Source organism: Protopterus annectens, chromosome 6.part0 (genome assembly GCF_019279795.1).
Source record: "Protopterus annectens isolate FY-2018-M chromosome 6.part0, PAN1.0, whole genome shotgun sequence".
In the NCBI taxonomy this organism is placed as follows: Eukaryota; Metazoa; Chordata; order Ceratodontiformes; family Protopteridae; genus Protopterus; species Protopterus annectens.
In genome coordinates, this window is record NC_056737.1 from 1,999,870,531 (window position 1) to 1,999,896,742 (window position 26,212).

At 38.2% G+C, this 26,212-nt stretch overlaps 1 protein-coding gene across 2 annotated transcripts in view; it reads right to left on the reverse strand.

Moving 5' to 3' along the window:
• The window catches only part of OSBPL6 (oxysterol binding protein like 6), a 1,023,860-nt gene extending 997,917 nt beyond the window's left edge, over positions 1-25,943 (reverse strand). For both annotated transcript variants that reach the window (XM_044075314.1, XM_044075313.1), the window contains exon 1: positions 25,827-25,943. The gene's annotated coding sequence lies outside the window, so the exon portion shown is untranslated. The remainder of the gene's footprint in view (positions 1-25,826) is intronic.
• Between the last annotated feature and the right edge of the window lie 269 nt (positions 25,944-26,212).

A 26,212-nucleotide genomic window follows, 5' to 3' on the forward strand; every position in this document is an offset into this window, starting at 1 on the left:
TTTTGGCAACCTCCACACGACATATTAAAGAAAAATTTCTTCCACTGATTCAAGTGCTGTTATTTTTGGCATCTATGTGTGTAAATGAACTCAGAGTATTATTCACTAAGAAAAAAGGACTGTACCTGGTGTCTTTAGACCAACCCTTTCACAATTAAGCACTGTATTTACAAATCACTTTGATGTAAGAAAAGCACCAAATAAACAATACTGACTGATATTTTGATGAAGGATATGCACAAAGACAAAATAAATAGAAAAATACATAATATATGCAAGTCTACCTATACACCATGATCATTGGCAATTGCTGAACATACAATGGAGCAGGTTGTATGAAGTAACATGAAAAGAAGTATAGGAAATACAGCCAGAAAACACAGTAACTCATGGTGGTACATACTGTAACCAGTGTTCATTTTGTCCTCTTAAATGGCTACATATCCAGATAAGGCAGTTTATGCCAATACTATTTTTCCAACCATTTTCTGCAGTGGAACACAGAAACAATGAGACAAATTATGGCAAAGAGTATGACAGAAGACATGACTGACACACTGCAAGTCACTGTTACCTTTACCATTTCAGGTTCAGCTGGTTAAGTTTTGCTACATTTCTCTGATCTGGTGAATTATGTGTAAATGTTCAACATTCACACTGACAGCAATATGTGCTGCAAAATGAAACAAAGCATCAGCCTACTAACAGCTGTGTTGCAAAAGCAGTTTACTGATATCACTGGCTTAACAATCAATGTTGAGTAATACACATAGTGACATATTTGTAATAGAACGTTCATATGCTGTTGGTGTGGCACAGTAGATAACACAGTTGCCTCACCATAATGTGTTTCCTGATTTGGTTCCTGGTTAGGGTGCCATTTCTGTGGAGTCTGCATGTCCTCCCATTCGAATTATGAAAGCAGACAAGGGTGGTGTGGTGATCATTATGAACACCAATGATTACATTCTGGCCATAAATAATTTACCAAGCGATCAGATGTGCTATGAGGAGAAAACTGCAGACAACATTGGAAAGAAGTTCTCTGACACTGACACAATGTTGTCTGACTTACTATGTCAGGGAGACATTGACCATGAACTGTACACCTTTTTAAAAGTTGACCAACCAAAAATGGCCAAAATATTTGGGATCCTGGCGATACACAAAAACAAAATAAATCCACCATTCTGATCTGTTGTGGCTGCAGATTTTTACAAGACTGAATCTATTTTTGTTTATTTGGACTATCTCCAGAATCCTGTAGTATAAAAGTCTGAGTTCAATTTGAGAGACTCATGGCACCTCTTAGTACTGCTTAGTAATGTGGAAAAAAAGAACAAGGGGTGCTTTTGGGTCTCTTTGGATGTTGTTTCGCTGTACACCAGCATTAATCAAGAAGTTGGAATTAACTTTGTTAGACATTATTTAACAAAGTTCATAGATTTTAGCAATGACTTCATTAGTACTATTGGTACAATTCTTGAGATTGTTTTGGATAATAACTTCTTTGTTTTCTAGGGAAAATATTTTAAACAAGACATGGGATCAGCGATGGGGGCCAGGGTGGCTCCTGTTTTTTCCATTTTGGTGATGGCATGGTTGGAGCAATATTATTTTAAGTCCCACCATTTGTTTAAGAATGCCACCTTTTACAAAAGATTTATTGATGATTTTTTTGTGTGGCGCGGTACAAAAGAGGAATTTCAGCAGTTATTTAAATAAGTAAATGACAGCATCACTTTTTCAAAATTGACTTTAAATGATTTTGGGAAAAAGATAAATTTTCTGGACATCAAAATTTCATTTGATGATGTAAGTGAAAATTTTACAAGTAAGATTTTTAGAAAAGAAACTTTTATGAATAATTATTTACATTACAAAAGTCATCACCACTTACATATGAAAAAGGGGTTAGTAAACATCAGTTCATAGGGCTTAGTAGGCTTACTAGTAAAGATGACGTACACTTTTCAGAGGTTGAGCATCTAAAATTATTATTTTTCAACAGAGGTCATAATATAGGTCTGTTATCTGACATTATTAGTGAAGTTAACTTCTTGAAACAAAATATAGCAAAGACTATTTTAATTGAATGTAGAGAAATCAGGGAAGCCTACATGAATAGAATTGACTTTGAAAAATCTTACACTTTTTGTTTTGGCAGGGCATTCCCCCTTCCTATTAGTTTTGGCATGAACCTTATTAGAAGTACAGTAAAGGAAACTGGAAATTTTTTCTGGGGAACAAAGAATTGGTGAAAGTTGTTGGAGATTCTCCTTTATTCACCTATAAAAGAAATAATAATATTAAAACTATATTAGAGGAATCTTTTCCCACATTTATAGGTTCATAGGTTGGTACTAGGCTATCATCCCTAGGGCCTATACAAGCCTAGCCATAACAATTCCCTGGATATTTCTTCCCACAATATTTACTTCCCTGGACCCCTGTCTAACAGGGTGACTGACATGATCCCCGGAGTGAATTTCCTACCTCCCATCCAATCATCAAGGTTCCTTTTGAAGAAGGCCAAGGAGGCGCTCTGCTTGTCATGTATGGTCAGTCTATTCCAGAGTATGGGGAGTCTCTGGGACAGGAACCTATCCGTCCAGCATATTTTTAGCCCAGGTACTTATAAACGTGGAAAGTGCAAATATTGCAGATTCATCAGTAGCACTTCAAATGTTCACCTAAAAGAATTAAATAAGACAATATGGGCTAGCAACAGGCTCAACTCGCAAAGAGTTGTTTATTTAGCAACTTGTGAGACCTGTACAAGCTATTATGTGGGAAAGACTGTTAAAAAATTATCAAAAAGAATATATGAACATGGTACAGCAATAAAAAAATGTTTGTTAAATTGTACTAACTTACTAAGAAATTTCTATTTTCTGTTTTGGATGTTGTTAGTTCAGATAGTTTCACAGGGAATTTTAACACATTACTTGAGTGCCGAGAGGCACAATGGCAAACAGATTATGGACAGATAAGAAACATGGTTTGAATGAATTTATTAACCTTAAATATTTTTGACTGTTACAAAGACTTTAAAATTTCTTGTATCACAGTCTAGTATTTGAATTTTTACACTTGCATCTATTATGTAACATTTTTATATTTGATACATTTTGAAACAATGTATCTTTTAAGAAGGTTAAGTAAGATATTAGTCTATGGTTTCAATTGGTTCCTGGTGGTCATGTGGTCTTATTACTCTGTTTTTAAAATGTGGTTAGTGTTGGGAGTTTTATTCTGAAAAAGTTCTTCGTTTATAAAAATAAAGAATGAAAGAGTTCAAGTTACTTTCCAGGCTCCAGTGTGTTTAATACATTTAAGTCTCCAACATGTTGGTTGCCGAGTAGACCATGGATTTGATTTTTTAGTTTGGGTTTTTAGTACATTCAACACCATGTTTGTGTTGTTCTAGTAATCAGTTCTACAGCTTTGCACCATAATTTGAGTACAGTGAGACCCTGCAGGATTTTTTAGATTTTGTGCTGTTTATAAGGAATTTCTTTCTTGAGCAAAGATATACATCTATTTGGAGAGTATTGCTGCAGAATGTTTAGTAGTTCAAGGTAGTTAATTGCTTCACAGATTAAGATATTGGCTATTAGTTGTGTGTAAGTTAAATGATGAGGTAGTTTAAGGGATAGATAGTGATGGAGAAGTATTGTTTGTTGGCAGCCAGTTTAGCAATTTTATTATAGCATGATTATAGTTTTGTTTTTAGAGAGATGTGGAAAGTGGTGAGGATAGGGGCAACATAAAACAGGGAAGGAAGAATGCAAGCTGGTGCTATGTTTTTTTTTTCTAGCTGTATTTGTGAGGAAAGGCTTAGACCTATAAAGTAGGCCATGTTTTTGGTGATTATTTATTTATTTATTTATTTATTTATTTATTTATTACTGTTTTTCGTATGTGGTGATCAAACTTTATATCATCATCTATTAAAACTTTTAGTTTTATTTGCCATGCTAATTCATGGTAATGTTCTTGCTTGGGGTAATGATAGTGTGCTACCTGTTGTATCATTTACACTATGATGTTTACTGAGATTTCTAATTTGTTAGCATTTTTTATGTTCTTTGTTTGGCCCACTATTTCCAGTCATTGTCTATCTGTTTCATGAGTTTTTTTGTTTCCTTTGTTAGTCACGTGAGAAGTTTAGATTTGACTCTTTTGGTTCTTAGCTGTGCATGGCAGTTCATCAGTATCTTCAGGCAAGTAGTAATAGTATGTCACAACATTGTCAAAGGTTATGTTTTTAAGTGGGGTTCAACTACACTGCTTTAGGTTGGAGATAAAATTATCTTTATTGAATGAAGAGAATTTGTATACCTGGTTGCATATTATTTTTTATTGATGTTGTGGTGATGTCTCACCACAAGATTGGGGAGATGATTAGTGATGCAATCCAGCAAGCAACCTGAGTTGCTTATGTTATTCTAGTTAGTTGTTAGTATTCAGTCAGTCAATATTAAGATCTCCCAGAATAATAGTTTATTGATATCCAACATAAGATGTCTTCAGTTATGATGGAATTTTTGCCTGGTGGTATGTATAGAGACAGCATACCCAAAATGTTGTGGTCATTTATTTTTAGGTATGTGATGAGTAGCTCTGTCTGGCTGAAAGATGGTATTTTATGAGGATATAGTTTGAGTTGTAATGGGTTTTTGAAAAATATTGACACACCACCTGCTCTTGTCTTATCTCTGGTCTTTTCTAAATAGTCTGAAAGTATCATAATCAGGAAGGAGGGTTTCCTTCATTTTTTATACCCCTTTTTAACCATGCTGCAGTATTTCACCAGAGTAAAAGGAGATACAAGTGTGGATATCTTATAATTTTTCAAAATATGTTTGAGGTTTATATTAAGAATTAGTAAGCTGGAGTAATGTTTAAGGAGAAGAGAGGTAGTGGTAAGATTTTTGAATGATACTGAGGCATGAGTTTGTGGGAGGTGAGAGGGGACAGGGTTAGGGTGCATATTTCCATAGAGTTGCAGAAAGGAGATGGTGTGATGTTGTGAGAGTACCCATTTCAACTTACATCTAGTATTGGTTGAAAGGAATTGGTGAGCTTGGACTATTTTGAAGTATCTGTGACTGAAGAAATCTAAGCAAGTTATACAGTTTATGAAACATGGTGTGGAATTCTGTTTTGAAAAAATTGATTTGTGAGTTTGTGAAGTATTTTTGATTGACATGGTTGATCACCAACTTCTGGTTCACACCTTGCAAACTTTCCACCTTGATACTAAAGCCCTTCTTTGGTTTACATCCTACCTTAATGGAAGACAACAGGCTGTCCTATGGCAGAACAAGCTCTCTAATCTATTACCAAACAACCTTGGAGTACCACAAAGCTCCATATTAGGGCCCCTACTGTTTTCCATATTTATTAATGACTTGTATGCAGTCATACCAAACGTCAGCTGTATCCAATATGCTGATGACTCCACCCTGATTTGCTTTGCTCAGCTACTTCTCCCACAGACCTGAGGGTCGCTACCCAGTCCACCTTTAATACCATAGAAAATTGGCTCTCTGAATGTAGATTGTTACTAAATCCCAAAAAAACTAAAATGCTATTATTCTCTCCAACTAATACGTCTGCCACCTTCACCTTTACCATAAATGCAAAAGATGGGACAATAATTTCCCCTGACCCCTCTACAAAATTACTAGGTGTCATTATTGACAATAAACTAAAGTTTGACCTACATGAAAATCAAACAATCAAGAACATCAATAAAAAAACCTGGGTCACTGTATAGAATAAAAGCCTTCCTAACCCCTCCAGCTAAGATGGCTATAGCTCGCTTCCATCTACTATCAACACTTTTATATGCCTCCCCTCTTCTCTCCAGTCTAAATAAAGCTGTACTAAATAGACTGTCAACCTGTTACAATCATAGTGCCAGGTTTGCCACTGGAATGCCTTTTAAAACACACCACTGCATCAACCTAAAACAGCTTGGGTGGCTAGAACTTCCCAGTCTCATCCAATATAACCTGCTGATCATGGCTAACAAAATCCTCTATAACCCAGATAACACACCAGCCCTTCAAAATATTATCACCCCCCACAGCAATCCAAGACTGCTTCGATCTTCGAACAAACTTCTAATTCAGACAATCAAAATCAATAACGCCGCTGGAGATGCACTCTTTGCTAATGCTGCAGGCAGAGCCTGGAACTTACTTCCAGGTGATATTACTTTGCTCTCCTCCCTAGGACAATTTAAAACTAAATTCAAACAACATATGGCATTTAACTGGCTTTGCCACTGCAACAAGCCCAGGTAACTATCAACATGAATGTGAATAACCCAACTAACAATTTTAATTTTCTCCTAACTATAACCAGGTGTATCCCATGTCTGCCTGTGCATTCTTGGGTAATACTACTTATGTACTCTTGTTTTACTTGTATTATTTTATCTGATAACTCTGAGCTTATCTCCCTGGGCCACCACTGAAAATGGACATGACTCCAGTTGGACTATCCCGGTCAACATATGTAAAATAAAATAAAATAAATAAATAAATAAAATGATTGGGTAAAAGTATATGGGAGGGTGATGTTGCCTGGGTTAGAAGCAATAACAGTAGGATACCAAGAAAGTAAGTGATTAGTATTACGATATTAATGTTAATTATTAGCTGTTCTAGGAGGGATAGAAAGGAGGGAAGAAGAGAGCAATACTTAAGTTAGATAGTAGGGTAGCAGTGGAGAAAACTTATTGTATTAGGAAACAAAGTGACTTTGTGAAGTAGTTCTGTGAGGTAATGACAAGATTTATTTGTCTAGCTGGAGAGATGTGCTGTTTGACTTGATTGGATAATTAGGAGAAGACAGAGTTGTGATTGGGTAATTAAGACGTGGGAGGAGTTATGTCTAGAATAAATGTTGACTAAGAGGGGTGGATGGGAAATGGGGGGTAGGGTAGCGGAGCAAAATGAGCCTGAGTTCATCAAGTGTGAATGGAGTAGTCCTTAAAATGTAGGTGGGATGTCTCAGAGGAAAACAATCTGTTACCTTTACTAAAATATACAGATAAGTATGGCTACAAAATGAACACACACACACACACACACACACACACACACATACACACACACGCACACATCAAAATGAACACACACGCATATATATAATACATATATATATATATATATATATATATATATATATATATATATATATATATATATATATCCACATATATGGATCTACTTCAGTAGACCAAAAGTTCACTTACCCGACTTTCAGATAGCTAAGACAAAAAGGCTGACAACCGCAGAACACCAAATTTCTGGAACACCATCTTCCCACTCCAGCTAAGTAACCGCTTGGATATCTTGAAAAAAATAGTAAAACTGAAGGAAAGTAAATCCACCCATGTTGGGGGATTTGCCCCCCCCAACAAAATATACCAACTCTGAGATTGCACTACCATGGGGTAAGGGGCAAAGTTCAGCAGGGTGGCCAAGCAGTTACTTACCTGGAGTGGGAAGTCAGTGTTCCGGGATGTTGGTGTTCTGCGGTTGTCAGCCTTTTCATCTGAGCTATCTGAAAGTCAGGTAATTGAACTTTTGATCTACTGAGTAGACCTATATATATATATATATATATATATATATATTACTAGGAAAACAAATTCTTGGAAGTGGGAATGAAAACAAGGATGCAGGTGTAAGCAAATATATAAGCACATTTAAAAATACACACAAGTAAACTTGTAAGTGGAAACTGTGGAAGAGGGGGGCTATTGGTCAGCTCACTTTCCAGCTATTAACTAAAAAGCATAAAAACTAATAAAGTGTGCCAGGTTTCTGTAGAAGCACTGTGGCAGATTTAGTTGTCATAACATACATAAAATTCATGTGCAATGCTTGTGTATCAATTCTTTTCCTGTACAGGTAGAGTGCACAGTTTGGGACTGAGATGGCCTTATATTTGTTTGGAGACAGAAGGACTATCCTTTTAACAGTGAGACTGAAGAAGAAGAAAAGTCCAAAGTTAGACCATATGTTGTTTAATCATGAAGTATAGCACTGTACATCTATCCAGGAGAGAGGTAGGTTATGATAGATGTAGAAATAGTAGCAATGAAAAGGAGTAAACCACTGAATGCTGTTTTCACCCTCATGCACCAATATGTCCCAGGCATAAAAATTAGTAACCTTTTGTAAACCTCTAACTAAGGTCAAATAGCAAGGCTTGAGATATCAGTTTTCCACAACAAAAACAACTCAAGTGGTGTAGATATGTACAGCTTCCATACACTGTTAGAAATAAATTAACATTACATTTCATTTCATATTTTAACTTTTTATAGTGTGTGGTGGAAGGCTGGAATGGATCTACCCTGCCTACAGAACATAGTAAGACATTTAAAATTTGTAGCTACCCTCTGCAAAACTCAGTGGGGTTTCCCTGCGGGAGGGGGCCAGCTAGGAAATGCTACACCCTGACATGAGAACCATGTAGCTGGGAATTTTTATTTTTAATTATTTAATATTTGTTGACTGGGTTAGTCCTAATAGGATGGTGGCCTCTTTTAAGGTGAAACCTAAGGTGGTATTTTATACTACTATTTATTTATTTATTTGACATTTGTTGATCAGATTAGTTTGACTGGGCAGGTGTTTTTTTTCAGTGGAACCCTGAGGAGAAAATCTCCAAATTACAAAGAATAACAATTAATAACAGAGACAATGTGAAAGATAATACCAGACAATATAGAATATACGTATATAGTTTTCTGCTTAACAAAGTATATACATGAAATAACACAGTAAGTACAAGATTTTTACAATCAGGATAAAAGTATTCATAGTTTTCTATTTTACATGCTAACTGATGAATGAAAATATAGTATCAAATATAACAGAGGTGAAAATACACTTTCTCTATTAGGAGAAATTTGCAGGTTATCAGGGCAAGTCCAGTTGTGTAAGAACTTACCAAGACTTGACTTACAAAGCCATGTCTGACCCAGCTCTGTTAGAAATGCTACATCTAAAGAAATCCTAATCCCTCCGAACCACGCACTCCAGAGACCTCAACCTCATTACCACAATCAACAGAACATGCTGGAGGGATAGGTCCATAACCCAGAGACTGCCCATGCTATGGAACAGACTCCCCATACATGTCAAGCAGAACACCTCACTGGCCCTCTTCCAGAGAAATCTTGATGAGTGGATGGGAAATAGAAAATTCATCCCGGGGATCACTCCAGTGGCTCTACTCGACAGAGGCCCTGGGAACTAAGGTCGGGTGGCACAATGCCAGGGTAATCTTATGGGGTAGGCTTGTAAAGGCTCCAAAGCCATTAGCCTAGTACACATCTATGAACTTATGAACCTATAACAGTAGATGTTTTACTGATCAATTTTGTAGTATTCCTAATCAATGGGTTATCACCGATGATTTCCAGCCAGGTTACCAAAGCTTTGCCTTCTCAGGGTTCTACATCCAATATGTGACCTCAGCTCCTAAACATAGGGGTATTTAGGTAGACATATGGTCATAATTCCTCAGACTAACTCAAAACCAGTGGCCTATAGACCCCTGCAAGAGAGAATGGTCAGCTAGGAGGGGCAAAGTATGAAGAGGCATGGAAGCCCCCTCAGTTCTAGGATGCTGTCCACAGGACAAGCACAGGAAGCCCCCTCAGCTCTTGGATGCTGTCCACAGGACAGGGACAGATGGAGAAGGAATACAGAGTGGTAGTAGAAAATAAATGTACAGGGAAAAGAGAGTGGGAAGGAATACTGCAACAGTGGTCAGTAGGACATCTAATCTTATGGTAAACTCTTAAATAACTATACTACATCCTGACTGAAATCACTCTTGCAGCATTCCTTACCAATGGGTGTCTCCCAGAGCTGACGGGAATGTAAGATTGGTTGGTTAGTAAGCTGCAGAACTGTCCAAGAGGCCCGAATGGACTTACTTAGCAAAAGCAACTCTGGACTTTTAAAAGCATCAGTTTTCTAATGTTTATGTGAAGGTGTGTACAGAAGACCAGGTGGCAACTTCCAGTATGGCTCTGCATCCACCCCTTTGTATAATGCCCCAGAGGAAGCTACTGCCCTGGTGGAATGAGCTCAAGGGCAAAGGGGCAAGGAATTGCCACATAGAGAATAACAAAAAAACAAGGTCTTAGAGATCCAGCTTGCAACTGTTTGCTTAGATAATGGTTGGCCCATTCTGAGTCCTTGAAAGAGACAAACAGTTTTCAAATGGATTTGGTTGTGTCCAAATAGAATCTTAACTTCTGTAAATGTCAAGAGAGTGTAGGAGCTCTGCCCTCCCCCAAGTTCTGTGCATTGGGGAAAAAGTAATGAGATTTATGGCTTGGTTGAGAGAAAGGTTGTTCACTACTTTAGGTATGAATGAGGGTTAACCCTCAGCATTACCTTGTCTTTGTGAAAAATAAGAAAAAGATGAATGGCCTTCAGAGCTCTCCAAGTTGAAGTGGTGCCAGAAGCAGAACAGTTTTCCAAGAGCAGAATTTGAGATTTTCTGAAGCTGCTGGTTAAAAAGGAGGTAAGGTAACCTTTTCCAGCATTAAGCAGAGGTCCCAAGAAGGGGTTATGGGCTTCCTTGGTGGTCTAAGATGGAGAACCCCTTTAAAGAATAACTTAACCTCTGGTCTGGACATAAGTGGAGGACTGAGAGGTAAACAGGCAGAGATGGCTGATAGGTAGGCTTTGATGGAAGAGTAGTTGAAACCTGTATGCATGAGCTCACACAGATATTTTAGCATGGAAGTTACCTCTGATTTCTTAGGGTCCTGTCCATTTCTATGGCACCAAAAGGAAAATCTCTTCCATTTGGCTATGTAAGTTTTTTGAGTGGAGGGTCTCCTGGCTTCTTGGAAAACCATAATGATGTATTCAGAAAGTAGCGCCTGTAAGAAATTAAAATCCTATCATCCACAAGGTTAGGTAGGTAACTATGGGTGGGATGAAAATAAGGATGCAGGTGTATGGAAAAATATACATACATTTAAAACTTGGGTGTAGTAGTGATCCTTTCTACTGTAGTGATGAGATCCACTTGTAGTGGCAGTTTGTAGTAATTGCCCCTAGCTACATGAAAAAGAAGAGGAAACCAATGTTGTCTTGGCCAAAAGGAGATCAGTAGCAAGGGTTTGGGCTTTTCTTTTTGGGTCTTTAGAAGAACTCTTGGGATGTGAGGTAGTAGAGATAAGGTGTAAAGGAATTTCTATATCTACAAAAAGCCAAAAGCATCTGTCCGACAGGTTAAAGGGCAAGGGTCCATCGTGCAAAACTGACCGAGCTGTTTGTTGGTCACTGATACAAACAGGTCTGTCCGAGGTGTTCCCCAATGGAGAAGGATGTCCAGGAAAACCTGCCTGTTCAGGGTCCATTTGTGAGGATCCTCCAATGTTCTGTTTAATAAGTCTGCCAACACATTGTCCTGTGATGGGATGTATATAGCTATTATCGACATGCTTTTCTGGGTAGCTATGTCTCAGGTGGTCTGTGCCAGTTTGCACTATTGGTAAAGACTGGTTCCACCTTGCTTGTTTATGTACCATGTGACTGTGGTATTGCCTGTGAACACTCATAGAGGACCTGGTCTCCAGATATGACAAAAAATTTGAAGAGCTTAGATGAGAGCTCTTATCTCCTTCATGCTGATAAGTTCCTCAACAGTTCTGGCTGCCATCTGCTCTGTACTCAGTTTGACCCTGTCCAGGACCCCCGCACCTCACCTGAGGCATCTGAGTAGATTTCTTGAATTGGGACTGGAGGGCCAAGGCAAGTTGTGGGTTGAGCTTTAGCTGATCCTTCCACCATGAGAATTCTCTACTAAAAGAAGGTAATAGAAGAGTTACTGCATCCAGAGGTTGAGAGTGCTGCAACCAAACTGATTTCAGATATGTTGGATTCTCCTCATATGCAGTCTGGCTAGAGGGAGCATTGGTATAGTCACCTCCATGAATCTTAGGGCCCTTAGGATCTCCTTGGCAGAGCATTGATTGAGTGAGACAAGGTTGTTAAAGTAATTTGTAAGGCTCTGCATGAGACAAATAAGTCTACATCCTTTTGGTGTCCCATCTGCAGTCCACAAAAACTAAGCTCAGATTTGGCTGCAGGGAGGTGACCATGAAACCCAACTGTTAGAGAAGATTGAGGGAGAACTGGAGATGTTGCAAGAGTATATGTGCTGAGGAGGCTTGTATTAATAGGTTGTCTAAGGAGGGAAAAATCTGGATACCCTGGATTCGACAGAAGGCAATCACTGGTGCCAGACACTTTGTAAAGTCTTGAGACTACGGAAAGCCTAAAAGGCAAAGCAGTAAACTGAAAGTGAGATGACCCAGTACAAAACTTGAGGAATCTCTTGCAAGGAGGGCAAATTGTTATACAGAAATAAGCATCTTTTCGATCTAGAGATACTAGAAAGGCCTAAGGCAGTATGAAAGGTAGCAGAGTGTGGATAGAGTGCATTTTGAAGGTTGACACTTAAAAGTATTTAGTAAAAGAGAGATCCAGTATGGGTCTATATTGGCCTTCTTTCCTTGGTACTAGGAAGATTCTAGAGTAAAAGCCCTTTCCAACAAATTCTTGAGGCACTTGTTCTATTATGCTTTGCATCTGTAATTCATGTAGCATGGGCGAAAGCAGATGGAAATGATTGTGGGAAAGGGCAGGTGTGCCATTTAGGGGGGATTTCTATCCAAGACATGGTGTAGGCCTTTTTTTATTACACAGAGCACCCGTTAGGATCTTTTCCCAGATGGAGATTATCTGGATCAGCCTTTTTTAAATGGGTAGGGCAGGACTGGGGGGGTGGAGGAGGGAAAAAAATTTGTAGAGTCCCAGAGATTTATAACCAAAGAGGAACTTCCCAGAAGAGGAATCTCTCTGTGGATTCTATGGGAACTACTTTCTGGGGGCCTTCCTGTGTCTCTGTCTGGATATAGGATCCCTTCTGACAAAAGAGGTGGGTTTGGTTGGGTAATGCCTCTGGTACCTAGGTATGGAGGTTAACAAAAGCTGTCTGCAGTCCTTCATATTTTTGCTCTGTTCTTGCAGGGTTTTGGATGGATTAGACAAAGACTCTAATAGGCAATGTATGCATTTTGCTTTAAAGTCTTCAGGTAGGTGTCGACTATGAAGCCATGCATACCTGAGGGTGACAGAGCCAGTAGCAGCTGCTCTGGATGAGGCCTCTACTCCATCATAACATTTAATGCTGTCTTTGGCTACTTGTCTAGACTGTTTAAGGAAGGACAATATTTGTTGTTTAGAATCAATACCATGTGACGCTACGACTACCTTGGTTAAGGAATTCAGGATGGATATCAAATATTTAATCATTTGGGTTTGGTAACAGATAGCCCTGAATGCCAAAGTAAAGGTGGTTTAAACCTTTTTACCCCACCTGTCCATAGCCCTGCTAACTTTGGCATTAGGAAGGTGCTTAAAATGTTTGTCAGAAGAGAGAGAGACATTGGCAAGTGGTCCATCCCAGGATTTTTAAAGAACGTAAGATCATTAGGGACTTTATAGCTTCATAGGTTCATAGGTAAGTACTAAGCTAACTGTCTTTGTATACCATTTTAAGCCCAGACAATTTTTCTTAGTGAGAATTAAACCCTGTACCTATTGTCTCTGAGGTAAACACCTTATAAAATCTGACTGGCCTTTTGAGGGAAGGAGGCTGCAAGTCAGGCCAGCAGAGCTAAACTGAAGGGCATTCAAGACAGGTTCAAGAACAGGATGAACTAGGGAAGGGGCTAGATTCCCATTTCCAAGAGGCTGTAGCATCTTTTCTGGACCTCTACAATCTGCTTAGACTCCCATTCAAAATGCTTCATCCTGTTTAAAATTGTCTTTCCAAAAGAAGCTTTTTCCACAGGAAAGTCAAGAGAAAGGGAATCTTCATCATCAGAAGGGACTTGGCCAGGAAAATGGATTTGAGAGGAACAGGCCAGAGAATGGTCAGAATCAAAAGCTTCCTCATCTTCAGTGGAAGAGAACCCACAGCAATCTTTTGAGAAGTGGGGGGAGGAGGGCTGGGAAAAAAACAAAGGAGGCTTCATGCCAAAATGGCCTTGAGCAAACCTTGAGGAAAATCTATCCATTCCCTCTTCCTACAAATAGTAGGAAAAGTTACATGCTTATGTTTGGCAGTTCTTATTTTGGTGTGATGTCTGCCTGAACCAAGCACTGGGATTCAGACCACTGACATACCTCAGCAAGTTTACCCGGGATCTCTTTCATAACTAGTATCTAAGGTCTTAGGAGTGCCCTCTGGACTCTCTGAGATGAAAATTCATGGTTCAGCTCTGTGGATTCCTCAGTAGTAAGTTTCTCCAACCCCGTACAGGCCTCCAGCAGGGTACTTGTAGAGGGCATATGAGATGGAATCAGATATACAACAGGTTCTGAAACCTCAGCAGGTAAAGAGACAACTGAGTCTCTGGCTTAGTTCTTTTAACCCTCTTCTTAAGTGGTAGAGATAGGTCTGGTGAAGCGAGATCCTCCATCTCAGAGTGGACCATGCATTCCAGACATTGGGTCTCCAAAAAAGTGTTGAGCAAGGACAAACGGGATCACAATATCTTAAGTACAAATAATTGGAAAATGAAACAGGCTTTGTAGTCATGTTCTGTTCCTAAGCAGAAGTGACACTGGGTATGCAAGTCTGTGTAAGGGATTTATCTACTGCACTTGGGCACTTTCTCCTCTCAGCTGACATCTAATACTGTTAAGGCAAAACACTTTAGAAAGGTAAAAGAAGGTTCCTTAATGGGGCACTTATCTATTTACTCAAAGCAATGTTACCAAAGACCAAACAATGATCAATCTAATGGATGCACAACCTGGATTCAGGAATTACGCTCATACATCCACCTATACAGTGGATATAAAAAATTTACACACCCCTGTTAAAATGCCAGGTTTTTGTGATATAAAAAAAATGAGACCACAATAAATCATTTCAAAACGTTTCCCACCTTTAATGTGACATATAACCTGTGCAATTCAATTGAAAAACAAACTAATTTGTTAGGGGAAAAATATAAAAAATAAAAAAATGTACAATAAGCTAGTTGCATGTGTGCGCACCCTTAAACTAATACTTTGTTGAAGCGCCTTTTGATTAATTCCAGCATTCAGTCTTCTTGGGTAGGAGTCTATCAGCATGGCACATCTTGATTTGACAATATTTGTCCACTCTTCCTTACAAAAGTGCTCCAAATCTATCAGATTGCGAGGGCATCTCTTGTGCACAGCCCTCTTCAGGTCACCCCACAGATTTTCTATTGGATTTAGGTCTAGCATCTGGTTGGCCATTCCAAAACTTTAATTTTCTTCTGGTGAAGCCATTCTTTTGTTGATTTGAATGTATACTTGGGGTCATTGTCATGCTGAAAGGTGAAATTCCTCTTCATCTTTCTAGCAGATGCCTGAAGGTTTTGGGCCAAACGTGACTGGTATTTGGAACTGTTCATAATTCCCTCCAGATTGACTAAAGCCCCAGTTGCAGCTGAAGAAAAGCAACCCCAAAGCATGATACTGCCACCACCATGATTCACTGTGAGCATGGTGTTCTTTTGGTGATGTGAAGTGTTGTTTTTGCACCAAATGTACCTTTTGGAATTGTGGACAAAAAGTTCAACCTTGGTCTCATCAGAGGATAACACATTTTCCCAAATGCTTTTGGGAGACTTTATGCATTGTTTTGCAAATTTTTGCTGGGTCTGGATGTTTTTCTGTGTATGAAAGGGCTTCCGTCTTGTAGCCCTACCCCATAGTCCAGACATATGGAGAATATGGGAGATTGTTGCCACATGTAGTACACAACCACTACTTGCCAGAAATTCCTGCAGCTCCTTCAGTGTTGCTGTAGGTCTCTTGGCAGCCTCCCTGGCCAGTTTTCATCTTGTCTTTTCATCAATTTTGGAGGGTCGTCCAGTTCTTTGCAATGTCACTGTTGTCCCATATTTTCTCCACTTTTTGATGACTGTCTTCACTGTGTTCCATGGTATATCCAATGCTGTGGAAAATTTTTTGTACCCTTCTCTTGACTGATACCTTTCAACAATGAGATCCAGTTGATGTTTGTAAGCTCTCTGTGAACCATTGTTTTTGCAGTAGCAGGCAACTGAGTAAATGTCAGGAAAATCCTACTAGGACAACTGAACTTTATTTGGGGTTAATCAGAGTCTCTTTAACTGATGGCAGGTGTGTACCCAAGAAGACTGAATGCTGCAACTAAATCAAAAGGTGCGTCAGCAAAGTATTAGTTTAAGGGTGTGCACACCTATGCAACCAGCTTATTGTATGTTTTTTTTTTATATTTTTCTCCTAACAGATTTTTTTGCTTTTCAATTGAATTGTACAGGTTATAGGTCACATTAAAAGTGGGAAGAGTTTTGAAATGATTTATTGTGGCCTCATTTTTTTATATCACAAAAACCTGGCATTTTAACAGGGGTGGGTAAACTTTTTATAGCCACTGTATAGGTTCATAGGTTCATAGGTAGGTACTAGCCTATTGGCCCTAGGGACTATATAAGCCTAGCCAAAAAATGTACCCTGGCTTTCGCCACCCAAGAAAATTATTTTCCTGTGCCCCTGTTGAGCAGAGCCACAGAAGTGATCCCTGGGGTGAATTTCCCATTTCCCATCCAATCATCAAGATTTTTCTTGAAGAGTGCTAATGAGGAGCTCTGTTTGACATAGATAGGTAGTCTGTTCCAGAGTATGGGAAGTCTCTGGGACAGGAATCTATCTCTCCAGCATGTTCTGTTTATTGTGGTGACAAGGTTTAGGTCCCTAGAGCATGTAGCTCGGGGGGGATTGGGATTTCTTTAAGTGGAGCAAGTCCAACAGCTCTGGGTTTGACATAGCTTTGTATGTTAGGCAGAGATCGCCCCTGAGCAGGTGATATGCAATGGAGTAAAGCTGTAGTTTTTTGAGACTGTCTGCATAGGGCATCTGTTTGAGGCCAGTAATCCTCTTTGTGAGGTATTTCTGTGGTCTTTCCAGTTGTTGTAGATGTCTTGTGAGGTACATACCAAAAGGGGCGTTGTACTCTATAATGGGTCTAATGAGTGATGAGTAGAGGGGAACAATGACCTCTTTTTTTCTGGATGAGAATCCTTTTGTGATGAGATGAGCCACGTAGAAGGATTTCCTGACCACTGTGGCGATGTGGTTATCAAAGGAGAGACTACTGTCCACCTGTGTCCCAAGGTCTCTTATCACATTTTCGGCATTAAGTAGACTACCAGCTATGTGGTAGTTCATGGGTACAGAGTTTTTACCAAATGGGATGGCAATACAGTTTTTGGCATTGAGCTTCAGGCCATGGCTTTGACACCAGGTATCTGTCTCAGTGAGGCCCTTTTGTAGTTTGTCCACATCATTAGGAGTTTCGATTATGGCTCCTAGTTTGCAGTCATCTGCAAACTTTGTTAGCCAAAGACCTTCTGTGTTAGCCTGCACTTCAGAGAAGTAGATACCAAACAGGAGAGGACCCAGGACTGATCCCTGTGGTACTCCACTTGTCACTGGTCTGAAGTCGGATTTGGAATACGCTACTTTCACAGTGTGGGTTCTGTCCGTGAGCCAGTTGGCAACCCATCTTGTGACATAGGGATTTATACCTAGTTTAGTGAGCTTATCTATAATTCCAGAGTGGGGGATGGTGTCGAAAGCCTTGGCGAGATCTAGATAAGCTGTGTAAACCATTTTACCCTCATCTATTGCTTTGGTGACTGCTTCAAAGAAGTCAATCAGGTTTAGGAGACATGATCTGCCTTTTACAAATCCAAACTGAGTAGGGTCCAGAGTTTGGAAATTACCAATGTCTTTGTTTATGAGTTCCACAATGATACGTTCCATAGTCTTGCAGACCAGGCTCATCAGGCTAATGGGTAGTAGTTCCTGGGGTCCATCATGGCTTCCCCCTTTGTGGAGTGGGATAACCGTCACGGTGCACCATTCAGTGGGTACAAAGCCTGAGGTGTGGCTATGATTGAACATGGTACTTAGGTAGGGTGCCAGTTCATTCTGTAGTTTGTGTAGAACGCAGCCTGGGATATTGTCAGGTCCCATGGATGCTGTGTTCTTGGCTTTGGAGAGTGTGTTTTTTACCTGTGCAGCCGTGATTATAGGAACTTTGCATTCTTCCGGTATAGAGATGGGCCCTCTAGGGGGTGAGAGGGGGGGTAAAGTTAGCACTGAACCTATCTGCTAGGATGTTGGCAATATCAGTTGGTTCTGTATATTTAGCGCCATTGTGCTGTAACTCAGAGCAGATCTGAGTGTTCCCATTGAGATTCTTGACATAGCTATAGAATGCTTTGTGGTTGCCTTTAGAGTCAGTGGCAATTTTGTTTTCGTAACTAGCTTTGGAGTATTTTATGAGGGATCTCAGCTTCTTACTGAGGTTGACCAGGGAGTTCCTCCAGTCATGGGATTTTACTCTTTTGCAACAGTTTCTTTTTTCTGTTGTAGAGTTTGTTTATGGCAGAGGACCACCAGATTGGCTTCCTTTTTTTGGAGGATAACATCTTGGTTCTATTAGGGATAGCATGATCCATGCACTCGTGTAAGTGCTTATAAAGTGCATTTGTGTAGGATTCAGCAGTCATACCTTTACTGTCCATCTGCATGGGTGTCATGAAGTTTGCCACTTCTATCTTAAGAAGTGTGAAGTTGGCTTTATAGAAGTTTTTTACGATGGTTTCCCTAATTGGGGGTGGGGGTGGGATGTGGATGTCTAGGCTGATTAGCTTGTGGTCAGATCTGACCAACGAGGAATTGACCTCTGGTGTGGAACACTGGTTTCCCATGTTGGTAATTACCAGGTCTAGGATATTGCTGCCCCTGGTGGGGGTGTGAATAAGTTGATCCAAGGTGTTGGAATTTACGAATTCTAGAAAACGTTGAGCTAAGGAGTTGGTACATGAGTAGTTTTCCCAGTTAATGGTGGGGTAGTTGAAATTGCCCATTATTAGGGTGTTGGGTTGTACCCTAATACTTTCCAGTGTATCAAGAAATGAGGAGTGGGAATCCTGGGGCATGGTGGGGGGTCTGTAGCAAGCTACAATTTGGATTGCGGTCTTGCCCAGAGTTAGTTGCACTTGGATAATCTCAGATGCATTATGCTGTGCAACTAGCCTGGAGGTGTGGATATCCTTAATGAATATGGACATGCCTCCGCCTTTAGTGCTTCGTTCTGGGAGGTAGATGTATGAGCATAATTCCTGAATGCAGGTAGTCTATCCATTTGATTTTCCCTGGATGAGATACTCTTACTAATGAGGTGGGCCATGTAGAAAGCTTTCTGTACAACAGAGGCAATATGGTGGTCAAAAGTCTGTTTGCTATCAACCTGGGTGCCCAAGTCCCTCACGACTGATTGCATGCTTAGGACCTTGTTATTAATGTGATAATTTGTGGGGAAGTCACTCTCCCCAAAGGGGATGATGATGCATTTTTGGCATTCAGTTTGTGGCCATTTTTCTGGCACCAGTCATTTGGGTGAGACCCTTTTGGAGGATGTACGCATCAGTAGGAGAATTGATGACAGTGCCCAGCTTGCAGTCATCTGCAAACTAGGTCAGCCATAGCCCACTGGCTTTGGCTTGCAACTCAGAAAAGTATATCACAAACAACAAAGGCCCCAAGACTGATCCCTGGGGTACACCGTTCATTATGGGTTGACTGCTTGAGGTGGCTTCCCCTATTTTGACTAGGTAAGTTCTATCAGTGAGCCAGTTTGCTACCCATCTGGTAACATACGGACTGATGCCTAGAGAGTTTATCTATTATACCTAGGTGGGGAATAGTATCAAAGGCTTTGGCCAGGTCAAGGTAGGTGGTGTGCACTGTCTTCCTCTCATCCATGGCTTTGGTGACTGTCTCATTGATCTCACAGATACTTACAAACATTTAAAAAAATGCATCATATATTGATAAATTATATAGGAATTACAATGACAATGTGACAAGCCACTTTAGAATTCATCCACAAAAAATGCTAAATTACTATCCCAGGAATAAAAATCCAATGAAGGATATTCCAGGGTGCTTGTTTACCACCATTATTGTTTTGCCCTCAACGCAGTAAGCTGTTTAATCAACTGACTATCAGCTTGACTTTAAGAAAACTAACTTGACAAATGATACTTCACCTCCTTTTTCTGGATTATTTAAAACTATATAGCTCACATTTGGTTTTTACAAATGTGAAAAAACAAAATTTATAGCAGGAAAACCCCAGAAATTAACATTTAGAGCAGGAAAATGATGCATCAAGAAATTACCATCTTGGAAAATGAATGAGATATAAAAGAAGTGAAATAAGAAAGGGTGGTTAAATACCTGGGAATATATGCCAGCAGTGCAACAACAAATGAGAACAAAGCTTGGTAACACATTTTTAAAAGACTAAAGCTAATACCAAAAAAACGAACCTGACATCTACAAATAAATCATCTTATTCTCATTATTCTAACTTGCAGTTTCAGTGTGAATAATTAGCCCCAAAAGTACTGAATCACTTAGAGAGGAAAACAAGAAAGCTGAATCATGCCTGTTAAATGATATATAAACACCAGTGTATGTCGAGATTATATATCCCTGCATGTATCTGACTTCAGTTATGGGGTTGCATAAATATTTGTTGATACCATCAGATCCAAACATAGTAAAAACTCTAATTTAGATAGAAAACAAATTGAAGGTGACACCACTGTTCAGATCAGTTTAAGCAAGAAGAAGGAAACAGGTAAAGAATTAAATCTAGAAAGACAGAAAAGGTGTGTGTGTGTGTGTGTGTGTGTGTGTGTGTGTGTGTGTGTGTGTGTGTGTGTGTGTGTATGTGTGTGTGGGGGTGGGGGTGGCGCAACAGAGGTAGCTAAAAAAAAATAAAAATATAAAGTTCTCTACCTGAAGAAATAAAACAGAACTGGAAACTCTACAATTATATTGTCAAATATAGAGGACTCCTGGAACATCATACATTGATCAAGATTTGCTGTATGAATGGCTAAGGAGAGTTGAATGTAAACCAAAAGATGAAAGGCTAATATGTCAGCTCAAGATATTGGATTGCATACACTAGCTCACAACATCTATACAGAAAGTGGAACATAAGGACAAATGTAAGCTTTGCAGTACATAATTAGAAACTGTTGCATATCTTGTAGTTGACTGTGACATACTTAAACTGAACATCTTTAGACTTGAAGGGACAATATTGTGACAAGGTTTTACATTCTAGACTATGTAAGCATTATAACTAAGAAGCACTGGAAACATGAACCAAAAACCAGAAATAAAATAATACCAAAAACTCGAGTCCAACAATGAACCAGCTCAACAGCACGAGTATAATAGAATCCACTGATAGGTGAATAATTGATGTTGCTAGTTTAAAAATACTTGTATAAAAAACACTTTATTGTATAAAACAACAACGACAAGGTTAAGCGCTTTCATCTAAAAAACTTAGACTTCATCAGAACACTGTCCTTACAAATTCCTTCATTTTTATACCACATTCATACTAATTAATGCACCAATCATACAGCAGTTCAACCAGCATATAAAAAATATATAAAAATAAGAGTCTGCAGTTCCTATTTCAAAATAATAGTATATATGGTACTGAAACCACTAATACTTCTAATACATCAATCCACACTTTATATAAATATGTATATACATTCAAATATATGTTTACTTATATAAACTTTTTTTACATTTGTAAACCTCTCTAAAAAATCAAATGCTCATAAATCCTATTTTTCAATTTTCTCCCTGTTTGACCTACATAAAAACTAGGACAGGTGGTGCACAGGGCCAGATATATGACATTGGTAGTATCACAATTACCACAACAAAAATGCAAACATTTTTTACTAATATTATGTAACTGCACCTCCTGGTCCTCCATAATAGCCTTACATTGATTACAGTGACCACATTTCCGTGTGCCTGTCAGTTGTCCTTTAAACCTCTCTACATTATGTTCAAATTTACTCTTAAGGTTAAACCCCACACTATTAACAAACATGGGTTCGTTACCCACTAAAGCCAATATTGCATCATCCCCCTTTAAAATATTCCAATTTTTCTTGATAATATGTTTTATATCCTCAGTGTAGTTGCTAAAGGGTAATATACATGCCATATGGAAATCCCTTTCATTTCCTTGACTGTTAGTTATACTTATATTGTCTATGCCTACTCCTAATAAAGGTTTATATTTGATTCCCCACATTTTACTAACATACTCTATAGCATCCTTAATAACATACTCGGGGTATCCCCTCTGCTTAAACATATTACCTATTGTATTCAACTCCATCACCATCTCACTATACTCTGAAGTCATTCTAGCAGCCCGAATACACTGACCCTTGACTATGTTATTTTTTAACCTAACAGGATGACAACTGTTGTATTCCAGGTATGTGTTACTAAATGTCTCCTTCCTATATATATTGGACTTAAAACCATTAGGTGTTAAGGTAATATAAGTATCTAAATATGCAATACCTTCCGTACTGTATTTGTGTGAAAATTGAAAAATAGGATTTATGAGCATTTGTATGCAATAAAGAAAAGGGATGAGAATAATGCCCTATTTAGACATGTACGGGACAGTTGCAATTGCAGTACTTTTAAGTTTGCAATATTGGAATTGGTGAAGGTATCACAAAGAGGTGGGAGTATTAAGCATACTCTGGGAGAGAAAGAGGTTAGATGGCAAATTTTATTAAATGCAACTTCACCACCAGGAATTAATGAATACATTACGATCAAACCCATATTGTTGAACAAGGTTTGATTTTTTAGAGAGGTTTACAAATGTAAAAAAAGTTTATATAAGTAAACATATATTTGAATGTATATACATATTTATATAAAGTGTGGATTGATGTATTAGAAGTATTAGTGGTTTCAGTACCATATATACTATTATTTTAAAATAGGAACTGCAGACTCTTATTTTTATATATTTTTTTATATGCTGGTTGAACTGCTGTATGATTGGTGCATTAATTAGTATGAATGTAGTATAAAAATGAAGGAATTTGTAAGGACAGTGTTCTGATGAAGTCTAAGTTTTTTAGATGAAAGCGCTTAACCTTGTCGTTGTTGTTTTATACAATAAAGTGTTTTTTATACAAGTATTTTTAAACTAGCAACATCGATTATTCACCTATCAGTGGATTCTATTATACTCGTGCTGTTGAGCTGGTTCAAAAACCAGAAATAATTACTGAGAAATGAAGAGGTAATGTTCATATGAGATCATCTAATGCCAACAGTTAAGAAAGCAGAATGGCATAAACCAGATATTGTAGTGGAAGAGAACATGCCAAAGCAGCTTTAGTTACTGAAATGGCTACACCTAGTGACTAAAGTGACCTACATTCTGAGAGACATATGGTGATAAAATGTAAGTACATGCACACAGAAACCAGAGCAATGTGGAACAAGGTCACCAAGAAAGCTCCAGTAGTGGTACAATCAACAGAGTTAAAAAAATAATTTATCAGCGTACTTAAATATCAATATTTAATATTTATAAATGTTGGTAACCTCAAAGAATTTACAGAGGGGTGCAATTATTGGTACATTGTATGTAGTGAGAAGAGTACTCTTAGCAAATAACAAAGACAGATTTCTTGAGCATTAACTATTTCCTGGTCATTTCATTTTAAGTATTTAAAAAAAAAAAACAACAAAAAAGTAAAAAGGAATCTGAATACAAACAAATGACTAATTCTGCCAGTTTATTATCCACAATCCTAGAAATGAATAATACTGCATTATAACATATTTTATGAAGTCTTTCAGCAGGGGCTCTTTCTATAAATGAGAGATTTAATGGAGTCCCTAAAATGATTTGCTGCATTTTTCGTGCCATCAGTAGAAAAACACAGTCCATCTCTGAAACCAAGATTAGATTCTTACACCATTTGTTAAATCAGATGTATTTAATGTTTCTTTAACATGCCTTTGGTTAAGCTGGGATATATGCTCTCTTTGATAACAACTGTCAGCTTGCATACAACACAATTCCCTTTTAATATATACAAGAATGAATAGTTTAAGTCATTAACTACAGCATGTATAATGACTTGTATATTTTTATTTACCTTATTAGCTTTGGTAAAGGACCAACCATATCGTTTAAGCTTACTCCTGACAGAAAAACAGCAGAGCTCTGTTCTATGGCACCTGATATTATTATCAGCATCCTTCAGCACGCTGTGTCCTAGGATTTCTTACCATTCAATTTTTCTGGAAGTTAATCTGGAGGAAAGTTTGAGGGAAAATTACGAGTAGAATTTGGAACTATCATCTTCGGTGGAGAATAGCCACAGCCTGTGGTCTTTCTCCTTTGTTTTATAAACCTTCATGGATTTCTCCTTCCTACTTCATCTTCCTTCTTCCCCCTTTGATCACTTCCATTACGTCTGTATTTCCTTGATCAAAAGTGATACGTAATTCCCTTGATTTTTAGCATTTGACTGACCAAAAGAAGTAACAATGTTGTTAGACATATGTCGACTTAATAAGCCTGACTTGACTGTCTAGTACTACCACTAACTCAGAATTAAACGAAGGTATAAAACCATCAGCTGGTACATTGCATGTGGCAGTAAACCCCACTTTCACTAGCTCGTTAACTGTCCTCCACTTGGCTCTGAAAAATGTACACAGTGATACTTTTCACAAGTTTTCTTACCCCAGTAATACAAATGGATCAGGGATAAACATATTACAAACTGAAGATTTGTTTAGATAACCTTTTTAACTAGCACTTCTAAGTAGCACCTATTATAGATTTATAAGCAAAATAAGTCAGAGTTAGTGAAGTAAATAATCATAATAAAGAAGTATAAAATGAATGACAGCAGCTATAATGATAATGTCAGAATACAGTCTAAAGATTTGGTAGGATTACAAATGAAATTCAACTAAAATAAATATATAAAATGAATCTCAAATTTTAGTATGCAAATATGTCAGCCAACAAGGTGTGTGTGTGTGTGTGTGTGTGTGTGTGTGTGTGTGTGTGTGTGTGTGTGTGTGTGTATAACAGGATTCCTTTGGAGAGCAAGGAGAGTAAAAATCACAAAAGAGATGAGGTACTTTGGCATATTGGCAGCCATATCACTTAACTGTACAGATTATTGCAGAATGTCTAGATTTTTGCCTCATATTTTTGGTCTGTTTTTCATACAATTATGGTTTTCTGGTAAATTTCTGACAACTCATTAAACACTGAAGTTAGAAAATAATGACAGACATTTGAGTTTCAAACTTCATACCCTTCAGAAAATTCACGCTAATGCAAAACTTGCTATTCTATCAACCTTCTAAGTTTGTATGAGCAATATTAAAAAATTATCCCCATTTTTGGACCTTTGCCCCACTTTTATTTATGGCTTTGTCCAGATTTCTTCCACTGAGAGGTTTGATTACCACACTGAAGATGCAAATCATTGTGCCAAAAGAAAGGAAATAAAATTAGCTTGGGATTTCTTGCTACAACTTTTAAGATACATTCAATTTTAGTTAAAAAGAAGTCATCCTCCAAAACACACAAACACATACACATATGTAGACAATACACGCAGAAACACGTACTGCAACATATCACTCTGGAGTCTTCCTATAGTCTGAAAAGTACACATTTACAGCCGTATAAATATATAATAAAGTGCAATAAAACAACACTGATGTGATATTTCTAATACACTGTTTAATGCAAATACTTACTGGCCAAAATATACATTGCAGCAGTGAAGACAGCAAGTACTTGGGAGAAAATGAAGAGCTTATCGAAACAGGCATCCAGTAGTTTTACTTCAGGTCTGGTATTTATAACAGCTTTAGTTTCCTGTAAGTGTGAAAAAGAACCAAAATTCCGAAATCACAAATAGGTAAATAACAGTTAAAATATTTATCTTCTGCTGCAGTTTCATCTACAGAACTTTATACGTAATTCATTTTTGCTACTTTAAATTCTATATTATACACTTACACTTACCCAGGTTCACAAATACAACTCAAACAAGCTGCTGAAGGAGACAGAACACATCTGTGTCAGACACTTTAGCTAGTAAGCATTTTGACATGGTGGGACTACAAAAGGCACACCCCCG